Source organism: Rhinopithecus roxellana, chromosome 8 (genome assembly GCF_007565055.1).
Source record: "Rhinopithecus roxellana isolate Shanxi Qingling chromosome 8, ASM756505v1, whole genome shotgun sequence".
In the NCBI taxonomy this organism is placed as follows: domain Eukaryota; kingdom Metazoa; phylum Chordata; class Mammalia; order Primates; family Cercopithecidae; genus Rhinopithecus; species Rhinopithecus roxellana.
The window spans coordinates 121,644,521-121,656,056 of NC_044556.1; the positions used below are offsets into that span (position 1 = coordinate 121,644,521).

The following is an 11,536-nucleotide window of genomic DNA, read 5'->3' on the forward strand; positions in this document are numbered from 1 at the left end:
TTTCTTTGTATTAATAAGCCATACTTCACAGCATAGATGTACCATAATATGTTTTCATCGGTTAGTGGACATTGGGTTGTCTTCAATTTTGGACTAATTATATCAGCTTGCTAGTGCTGCCATAACTAACTACCACTAACTGGGTAGCTTAAACAACAGAAATATGCTGTTCAACAGTTCTAAAGGCTACAAATCCAAAATCGAGGTTCCAGCAAGGTTTGTTCCCCCCTTTTTTTTTTTTGTAGAATCTTTTTTATTCAGAAAAAAAAATCCCCCCAAAAAGTTTTCCAACCATACACAGGAGGGGTATGGGTAGGGGGAGGTGTCTGGGCATTAGCCCTTTCCCCCAGCCCATGTGGTTTTGGCAGCAATAAGGGGTGTGGGGTAATGGTCCCCCAAATAAAATGGTGTATGGGTAGGGAAGGGGGATGCAAAGCTGTGGGGAGCGGTGAAGGGCAAGAGACGGACGAAGTCAGTACTGGGAACGCCAAAAGTGGGAGGCCATTTCGTAACATTTCTTGTTGATCAAACCACCGTGGACACCTTCTTTGCCCATCAGCAGGACTAGCGTCAGTCTTGGTGACAGTGACATTGGAAGTGGGGGCTCCACCGGTACTCTTGGTATGCTAAGATCCATGCAAAATTCCCCATCCTGCAGCAGTGAGTCCCGGATCACTGAACATTTCTGGCCCCCAAGTGTCAGCCCATTCACAAAAACACTTGACCGGTCTTTGCCAGCCAGGACACTAGCCTCAGCTGGCGTGATGCTGGCAAAGGTTTTCCAGGAGACGGCCCAGACAGAGGGCGAGTCCTTGTAGCCCACGATGGCCGCGTCCTGACAGACGGAAGGAGCCTCTGCCATAAGGTTGTCGATGTAGGCGTCCACCCGGCCATGGTCATGAGGTTGTCAGTGTAGGCGTCCACCTGTCCATGGCGCTGCCGCTGGGGCCGCGGGCTGGGCTTGGGCTGCCTCTGCTGGCGGGCGGCTGGAGGTGGAGAGCTCGGGGCACGCGCTGCAGTCCAGACCCTGGCTCTGCTCACTGTGCAGCAGCCTTCGTACCACCACCGGTTTGTTCCTTCTGTGGGTCATGAGGGAAGAAGGATCTCTTCCCGTTCCCTCTCTCTGGCTATCTTTATGTTTACATGGCATGCTCCCTGTATCTGTGCCTGTGTTCACATTTCTCCTTTTAAAAAGACTCCAGTCATACTGGATTAAAAGCCCACTCTACTCCAGTATGATTTCATGTTAATTAATTATATCTGTAACCACCCTATTTCCAAATAAGGTCACATTCTGAGGTACTGGGGTTAGGACTTCATCATATTAATTGGGGAACAGGGGGTAATTCAACCCATAACAATTAGTAAAGCTGCTATAAGCATTTGTGTATAAGCATTTGTGCTGCTATAAGTCTTTGTGTAGTCATATATTTTCATTTCTCTTGGGTAAATACATAGGAATAGAATTGCTGGATCATATGGTAATTGTATGTTTAACTTTATAAGAAACTGCCAAACTGTTTTCCAGGATGGCTGTACTATTTCATATTCCTACCAACGGTGTATAAGAGTTCCTGTGGCTCTACATCCTTGTCAACATTTGGTATTGTCAGGTTTTAAAAAATTGTAGTCATTCTGACAAGTGTGTGGTAGTATCTCCTCGTGGCTTTAATTTCACATCCCTAAAGACTAATGATGTTATTTATCATCCGTATATTTTCACTGACAAAGTGAAACTTTGAACAAAGTGAAATGGTACACATCTTTTGCCCATTTTCAAAATTAGATTACTTTTTTTTAGTGAGTCATGAGACTTACTACATATATATGTCATATATATTATATATTCTAGATACGAGTCCTTTGGCAAACATGTGATTTGTAAATATTTTCACTCAGTCTGTAGCTTGTCTTTTCATTTTTTTTTTTCCCTGAGAAAAATAGTCTTTTCATTTTAAGAATGTCTTGAAAAGCAGAAAATTTTCATTTTGATAAAGTCCATTTTATCTTCTTTTAAAATTTTTGTTCATGCTTTTTGTGTCTTATCTAAGAAATTTGCCTAAGTCAACATCACAGAGATTTTTCTCCTGTCTTCTTGTAAAAATTTTATGATTTTATGTTTCACATTTAGACCTATGGTTCATTTTGTGTTAAGTTTTGTATGTGGTATGGAGTATTTTTTCTTAAAATTTCAACAATATAACATTTTTGGTTCTGGAAAGATGACATAATGTTATTTATCATCTGTATCTTTCCTTTCATAAAGTGTACACATCTTTTGTACTTGTAGCACCAGATATACTAGATAAAATAAAACAAAAACTACTTTTAATGCAAAGCTTGGTTTATAAGAAAAACAGGGAAATTTCCTGTGCAAAAAATGAGAAGGGATCTGAAAGCAGTGTGCTGAGTATACGGATCAATACAGGTAGCTGCCTGTATTTTTTCGTGCGGGTAAGGATCGGGGTATAAAGTTTCTACTGATCTAGGGACTTGGGGTAAACAACCATGTGAGCACAGGAAAGGAGTCTTGGGTTCACTTACAGTTGCCTATTGTGGCTGAGACTCGATATAAAGTAGGAACCCCTGAGGGGGTATGCTTTCAGTGAGAGAAAGGCAAAAGGAAAACAGTCATTTACCAACTTAAGAAAATGAAAAGTAAGCTTGAGTCACTTCTGAGAAATCTCTTGAAAAACTGAAACTGCCTTGCACCTTGCACAGATTTGAGGATTGAGTTGATAACACCTGAGGGGTCCAGAAACCTCCATTGTTTAAAAGAAATAATCATTTAAAAATTGATACCTGGCCCAGGCATGGTGGCTCATGCCTGTAATCCCAGCTTGGGATCCCAGTTTGGGAGGCTAAGGCGGGTGGATCACCTGAGGTCAGGAGTTCGAGACCAGCCTGGCCAACATGGTGAAACCCCATCTCTACTACAAATACAAAATTAGCTGGGTGTGGTGGCAGATGCCTGTAGTCCCAGCTAGTCAGGAGGCTGAGACAGGAGAATCACTTGAAACTGGGAAGCAGAAACTGCACTGAGCCGAGATTCGCACCCCTGCATTCCAGCCTGGGCCAGACAGAGTGAGACTTTATCTCAAAAAAAAAAAAAAAAAAAAAAAAAAAAAAAAAAAAAAAAAAAAAAAACCTGATACCTGATAATTCCCTCTGAATGCTTGGCAGAATTTATGTAAAACAGGAGAGCAATTTCTATTGAGATTCCCACAGGAAAAAAATACCCCTATTAAAGATAAGTTACTGATAAAAATGTATAAAACAAGGCAGAACCCGTTAGGCACAGCATAGATGTCTTCTTAGCTTGTGTGTTGCACGCAGCAAGGGCACATGGAGGATGATGAGAACAGAGCCCCTACAGTGTACATATGTTGTGGTGGCCCCAGAAACCGTTTATCATCAGCAAGAACCAGCAGGCATTGCAACAGGGGGATTAGAGCCCAAGAACTTCATAATATTGCCACAACAATAATATCAAAGAGAACTCAAAACAGACATTTAAAAATAATTGAAGACTTGACATAAATACTTAAAATCCTAAGAAAATAATATGACATTATAAAAATAAAAGAACAAGCAGATTTGAAAATTTTGAAATAGATAATATATGTTGTCAAGATTGCACCACAGAGAACTAAAGAGAGAAAATATGACAGAAAAGAAGGTGCTTGGGGGATGATTGACATGCTCTTTTATGATGTGGCTCTTTAGCAGTTTTTTTCGATAGAAAGAGGCTATTACAGGGCAAGAAGTTCTTTAGCTTTGTCCATTTTCTGAGCTGAAAAAGAAAATTGCGCAAAGAAAAATCTTAAGGGATCTGGACTTTACATATTATACATCAAGATAAAACCCCAAGAAAGGGTCTTTTATTAGAGAATTAGAATTAATAGCAAGGTGACAAACTGTAGAATATAATAGTTATTAAGGCAGACACGGTTGGAATAGACAGAACTGTTTAGGCATCTGATAAACTCCAAGTGGAAGAAGTTTTTAAACATCTTTATGGAAAAATGGGAGAAATAAGAATTAAATGGTGATACTTAATGCTTCAGTTTCATGGAAAAAGAGAGCCTAGATTGTATCTGGGGTTTCTTTAAGTCTTTCTAAAAGTATTTATTTATATTAAGCAAAGTAGTTGTGGGGAAAGTTACATTCATATTTACACTTTTCACTGTTAGATCATACTTTGGATGATTTCAATCACATCTGGAGTACGTTTACAATTGGGGGCTGCTGCCAAATGCAGGGATCCAATATTTACTTGGTAATATCATCTGCAATCACAAGCAGAACGCCAAGAAGGAAATCATCAGTCTCTTCAGAGCTGACATATACTTCCAATTAATACAATACAGCAAGTATCTCATCAAAATTTCCTTTCAAATATAATATGAACTACTGGTGAATGGACAAAGGCAGGAAGCACTAAAGACTAGAGAGAGGACGAAGGCCTTCAGCAAGAGACAGCGTGTTTACAGAAACAGGCCTGGACGCTTTAGAAAGTCATCACCAATGGCCTGCAGCCTTTCTTATAATAAAATAAGGAAGGAAGAAATCACTTCAAATTTTAAAAGTAGATTAGTTAGAATTTTAGCCGCACACTTCTGGGAAAGTGATTTTCTCTCCTTCTAACCTCTCCCATTAAGTAGGGCATACTGTTCAGAATTCAAAACCTGCTGGCCAAGTTTCCAGGGTAAACAAGACTTTGTGGCTCTAGAATGAGCCCTGTTTTGAAAGCTGAATGATTTTTTGGGAGAAGAGAGAGGAAGAAGAGTTCTTAAATAAAAGGAATATGGACTTTAAAAATAAACAATGAAGTCTGAAATGCCTGAAGTTTGTTCCTGGCACCAGTATGTCTCCAGGCAACTTTAGGCACGTACAATACTGAGCCAACTTGGCTGAGCCCAGAGCGGGCGGTGGACCTGAAAACAGCTCGGTGTGAAAGCCATCAAGAACTGGGATTGGCCGGGCGCGGTGGCTCAAGCCTGTAATCCCAGCACTTTGGGAGGCCGAGATGGACGGATCACGAGGTCAGGAGATCGAGACCATCCTAGCTAACATGGTGAAACCCCGTCTCTACTAAAAATACAAAAAAACTAGCCGGGCGAGGTGGCGGGTGCCTGTAGTCCCAGCTACTTGGGAGGCTGAGGCAGGAGAATAGCGGGAACCCAGGAGGTGGAGCTTGCAGTGAGCTGAGATCCCGCCACTGCACTCCAGCCTGGGCGACAAAGCGAGACTCTGTCTCAAAAAAAAAAAAAAAAAAAAAAGAGAACTGGGATTTGGGCTATGTTTACAGAGATTGGTCTTAGAAGACAACATACGCTTTTTGGGAAAGCAGCATAACATAACATTTTGGGGACAGCAAACTTTTTAGGAACGCTAGGAAACGATGGACACTACTTGAAGGGAAGACATAGTATGGGGAAATGCTCCATTGACTAAATTAGATAGAATATAAGGTGAAGTATCAGATATGAAAGAAAACTAAGTAAAGAGTTGGCTTTTCATTGTTGTTGGCTGACCTTTGTCTGAAATAGAGGATTTTAAACTTTTGTTTTCAATCTACCTTGACAATGCTGAAGAAACTCCTTGACTCAAAGAAGCTAAGATGGGAAATAAAAGTTTCACCTTACAGGATAATAAACAGGTTTAGTTTCAGGATAGCCAGCAAGATTGAGAGTTAAAGGGAAAAAGTTGCAAAACAATGATATTTTCCCAGTTTTCTTATAAAAGAAGCCATTGTTCACTGAGCTAGTAACATTTTTTTCGTTAAGAAAATTATGTTTTTATAAGGCTAACAGCCCTACTTTTTTGCTCTTCACTTTATAGAGATAAAATGTGCTTTGACTTGTAGTTGTTTCATGTCTTTCTTTTTTTTTTTTTTTTGAGACAGAGTTTCCGTTCTTTCGCCCAGGCTGGCGATCTCGGCTCACTGCAACCTCTGTCCCCCGGGTTCAAGCGATTCTCCTGCCTTAGCCTCCTGAGTAGCTGGGATTACAGGTGTGAGCTACCATGCCTAGCCAGTAGGCATGGTGGCAATGCCTATAATCCCAGCACTTTGGGAGGCCGAGGTGGGCAGATCGCCTGAGGTCAGGAGTTCAAGACCAGCCTGGCTAACATGGTGAAATCCCATCTCTACTAAAAATATAAAAATTAGCTGGGTGTGATGGTGCATGCCTGTGATCCCAGCTACTCGGGAGGCTGAGGCAGCAGAATTGTTTGAACCCGGGAGGCGGAGGCTCCAGTGAGTTGAGATTGTGCCACTTCACCCCAGCCTGGGCAACAAAGTGAGACTTCATCTCAAAAAAAAAAAAAAAAAAAAAAAAAAGAAATGTAGTTATGACTGCAGCAAGGTGTGAAAATTGTTTTAAAAATTGTATAATTTGATGTAAAAGAGTTAATGGCAACCTAAGTTTTTCTTAGTGGTGCATTTTTTTCTAATCCCTATAAAAATTAGTTTATCTCAGGGTTTATCACCATTAGCACTCTTAACATTTTGGGCCAGATATTTCTTTGAAGTGGGGGGCTGTTCTGTGCGTCGAAGGATGTTCAGGGCCTCCCCTAACTAGAGCATCCCCTCTAGCTATGAGAACCAAAAATGTCTCCGGATAGTGACAGATGTTCTCTAAAGGGCAAAATCATCTCCAGTTGTGAACCACTGGTTTATTTTAATAGTGTTGAGATATGCTACTTAAGATTCACTTTCTAATTACAGTAGCAGTAAAGTAAAGTAAGCTTGTTTAGTTAATATCCTCAACAATAGTGTGCTTGTGACAAAGTAATTGGAGTAGAGATAATCCATATAAAGAACCTAGACTGTGCCTGGCACCACTTCAGAACTTAAAAATATCAGTGATGATAATGATGGCTCTGAAGGCAATGGAAAGGGGGAAGGAAGGAGAGGAGGGACGGAGAAGAGGAGGAGAAAGGAAATGAGTGAGAGGATGAGCACAGGCATATATTATACTCTCTCTGCTTGGAAATGTATAGAATCAGCTGATTCTGATTCTCACTTGGTACCAGCTCAGAGCTGGTGAGCAGGGAGGAGGCAGAGGAGAGGGGAGCAGTCAGGTGGGGGGTAAAAGAATTGGATGGGTTTGGCCAGGTGCAGTGGCTCACTCCTGTAATTCCAGCACTTTGGGAGGCCGAGGTGGGTGGATCACCTGAGGTCAGGAGTTCAGGACCAGCCTGGCCAACATGGTGAAACTCTGTTTCTACTAAAAATACAAAAATTAGCCAGCCGTGGTGGTGGGCACCTGTAATCCCAGCTACTTGGGAGGCTGAGGCAGGAGAATTACTTGAACCTGGGAGGCGGAAGTTGCAGTGAGCCAAGATCATGCCACTGCACTCCAGCCTGGGTGACAAGAGCAAAACTCTGTCTCAAAAACCAACAAACAAACTACCTTAATGGTTGTCCCTCTTAATGCAGCAGCCGGATCCCTAGTAGAAAGCCATCCACAACAATGTCTTTAACTCTGGCTCCCTTTAGCAGTATAAGCGAGCAACAGGGTGTTACTGACAGGCCTAAGGAGTGGAAGAGGGAGATGGAGGAAAAGAGACAACAAAGAGAAAAAAGGTATGACGAGAAGAAAATAAGCCATCTGCCATTTCTCAGGAGCAGCATGGTTTGCCTACGTTCAGTTGTACGCAAATAAGTTCATGAAGAGCAACTGTGTGGTAGCAGAAAGGGCCACGGCCTGAGGGAAGAAAGACCTGTGCTCACATGTCAGAATAAGTTGAGAGTTATCCTGGGCAACCACTTACCTTTTCTGAGTCTCGTATCCTCCCTTTAAATGTGTAGGGCATCTCCCTCCCAAGACGCTTGGGCTTGGCACAATCTCGGCTTACTGCAACCTCTGCCTCCCGGGTTCAAGTGATTCTCCTGCCTCAGCCTCCTGAGTAACTGGGATTACAGGCACCCACAACCATGCCCAGCTAAATTTTGTATTTTTAAAGTAGAGACAGGGTTTCACCATGTTGCTTAGGCTAGTCTTGAACTCCTGACCTCTGGTAATCCACCCGCCTCGGCCTCCCAAAGGGGTGAGATTATAGGTGTGAGCCATCATGCCCAGCCAAATAGTTCTAATAGAGATTTCTTATTGGTTTTGTACCATTGCAGAGAACAAGAAGAACCCTCAGGGGTGTCAATAGAAGCCTACTGTAGTGCCTGCCTGATATTAGCCAGTGGGTATATGTGAGTACAGCTATTCTAGTTTTGTTTGTTTGTTTGTTTAGATGGGGGTCTCGCTCTATTGCCCAGGCTAGAGTGCAGTGGTGTGATCATGACTCACTGCAGCCTCGACCTCCTGTGCTCAAGTGATCCTCTTGCTTCAGCCTCCTGAGTAGCTGGGACTACAGGCGGGCTTTAGTGTCCAGCTAGTTATTTTTTGTACAGACAGGTCTCACTATGTTACCCAGGCTGGTCTTGAACTCCTGACTTCAAGTGATCCTACTGCCTCAGCTTCTCAGAATTCTGGGATAATAGGAGTGAGCCACCATGCCCGGTCAGCTGTACTAGTCTTAACTTATTGAACTACTTCTTTTTCTTTGGTCAACAGTTGCTTTCCTGAGCCCCTGAGTGCTCCTACCCTGAGCCCTGGGCCCAGTCCTCCCAATTCCTTGTTGTACAGTACCAATTTTAAAGTATTTTGAGTATCACCCTGCTTTGGGCTAGTGCTTTGAATGCTTTTAGCTAATAACTAAGTTCTATATAAAACATATTTCATTGAGCTTGCAGGTCACACTAAGGAGGGTAGACTATTAAGAGGACAAATTTGCCAATCATAAGGAGTATATGGCTAGTACAAATGGGAAGAAATTTAAGAGAAGTGGGATGAAAATATAGCAGTAATCTCTCTGCACCTTGACGTTGATGTCATCACCATTCCTCAACTTTGATCTAAAGAGAAAGGTGAGAGAAATGAGAAAGAGGCCTGAAAGGGAAGGAGAGAGGACCTGGCATGGTGTAGATGTACCAGAAATATTTGTAACTGAATAGATAATTGAATACATGACTGAATGACAGTAGAAGTGCCACCACAGAATATTTGCTTCTGAGCACTGAATAAGATAATTCATCAATGCAACAAGTGTAAAGCACATGCCCTGTGTTAGGTTTGGGCTAGGATACAAAGTGGAATCAAGCATGGTCTTACCAAAGACTATTAATTAATTCAGAAGAAAAATACAAGGTTGAGAAATGAGAAATGTATGCAGCAAGGAATAGATGGGCCAGAGAAAGTTCTGGATTAAAAAGAAAAAGAAATTAACATGATACTGGTATTAGCAGAAGTAAAACCACCAAGCTTTATGAGATCCTTCTCCCACTCTACGCAACCTTGCTAAACTGACACTCAGTACAGGCCCCACCTTTTAAGACAATGTCGAGAATGTGAAAATGCTCCGAGAGAGTAGCCAGAAGCAGGGCTGACTTCATGGGCATATGACAAGCGCAGTCCCAGCGGGCCACTCTCAGAAGGGCACTGCACTTGGTGGTTAAAAGCTCTGTCATCTTGGAATTCTTAATATTTTATCTTTGAACTTGTGTCCTGTGAGTGAAGTCCAGTGGGACAATGGAGCACGCATGTGAGCAGAGGAGATACGGGCATGCTTGTTTCCCTCGTGCCTTGCAATTCATTTGCACATAACATTAATGATTGCTACCCCACTTCCATGACACACAAGAAGTGTGTCTACTTGCTTGTGCTTGCTTTGAGTCTTGCCCAACTCCTATGTATGTGGGTCCACCAGAATTCTGTGCTCATGTCTACACACCTCATATCAGCAGATGCTCATACTGGCATGTGCGCCACATGTATCAACATGTGCCCAGACCAACACATCTACAACAGCAGAAGTGCTGATAGCACCAAGAGGCCATCCTTTCCATTAGAACCAGAACTTGTTTCCAATGCAGAAAGAAGGTAATGGTATTCAGAGAAATAAGAATGACCTAGGAACCCTATCATATACAGGTTTTTATTTTTTTAAGACGGAGTCTTACTCTGTCACCCAGGCTTGAGAGCAGTGGCATGATCTCAGATCACTGCAACCTCTGCCTCTCGAGTTTAAGCGATTACAGGCATGTGCCACCATATCCAGCTAATTTTTGTATTTTTTAGTAGAGATGGGGGTTTTGCCATTTTGGCCAGGCTGGTCTCGAACTCCTGGCCTCAGGTGATCCACCTACCTTGGCCTCCAAAAGTGCTGGGGTTACAGACATGAGCCACTGAGTCCAGCCTCTATCATATACACTTTTACTTGCATTATTTCCTGTATGACCCAATCACTTATGTTAAAAATGTTGACATAGAAGGAAAGGGGAAATAGGTCCATCCATAGTTGCCATATTATAAGGAATAAGTTATTTCTTTTTTTTTTTTTTTTTTTTTTTTTTTTTTTAGAGTCTCTCTCTGTTGACCAGGCTGGAGTACAGTGGTATGATCTTGGCTCGCTGCAACCTCTGCCTCCCAGGTTCAAGCGATTCTCCTGCCTCAGCCTCACGAGTAGCTGGGAGTACAGGCGTGCGCCACCAGGACCAGCTAATTTTTGTATTTTTAGTAGAGACGGGGTTTTGCCATATTGGCCAGGCTGGTCTCAAACTCCTGACCTCAGGTGATCTACCCGCCTTGACCTCTCAAAGTGCTGGGATTACAGGTGGGAGACACTGCACCCAGCCAGGAATAAGTTCTTTCTTAATCATCAGTGATCCAAAGGTAGAGAGTGTTGGTAGAATGTGAACATATCAAGAAATTAAAAAAAAAACCAGTTTTATGTAGTATTATCATCCTTGTTCTAATAAGAATGAAACAATTTTTATTTATGAGCTGTAAAATGCAAACTGTGAAATTTTAGTGATTCCACATATAAGATAAAAGCTCTTGTAATTTCTGTTTAAAACTGGCATTGCATAAAATAAGATGAATGGTAAAATTCATTCTAATAATTAAATTTAAACTTTAAAATTTAGAATACTTCTATTACACTTAAAAAACATTATTTTTAAATGTGGTAAAATGCATATAACATAAAATTTACTGTCTTAACCATTTTTAAGTGTACAGTTTGGTGACATTAAGCACATTCACATCGTTGTGCAATGATCACCACGATCCAATTCCAGAATTTTTTTATCTAGCAAAACTGAAATTCTGTACCTATTATATACATATACATGTGTGTGTGTGTGTGTGTGTGTGTGTGTGTGTGTGTGTGTGTGTGTGTGTGTGTGTAGAGAGAGAGAGAGAGAGAGGGAGAGATGGAGTCTTGCTCTGTCGCCCAGGCTGGAGTGCAGTGACATGATCTCCGCTCACTGCAAGCTCTGGCCCCTGGATTCATGCCATTCTCCTGCCTCAGCCTCCTGAGTAGCTGGGACTACAGGAGCCTACCACCATGTCTGGCTAATTTTTTTGTATTCTTAGTAGAGATGGGGTTTCACCGTGTTTGCCAGGATGGTCTCGATCTCCCGACCTCGTGATCCGCCTGCCTCGGCCTCCCAAAGTGCTGGGATTACAGGCATGAG

At 42.1% G+C, this 11,536-nt stretch overlaps 1 pseudogene; it reads right to left on the minus strand.

Moving 5' to 3' along the window:
* Positions 1–399: 399 nt before the first annotated feature.
* LOC104668542 lies at positions 400–894 on the minus strand (annotated as a pseudogene).
* Positions 895–11,536: the final 10,642 nt, after the last annotated feature.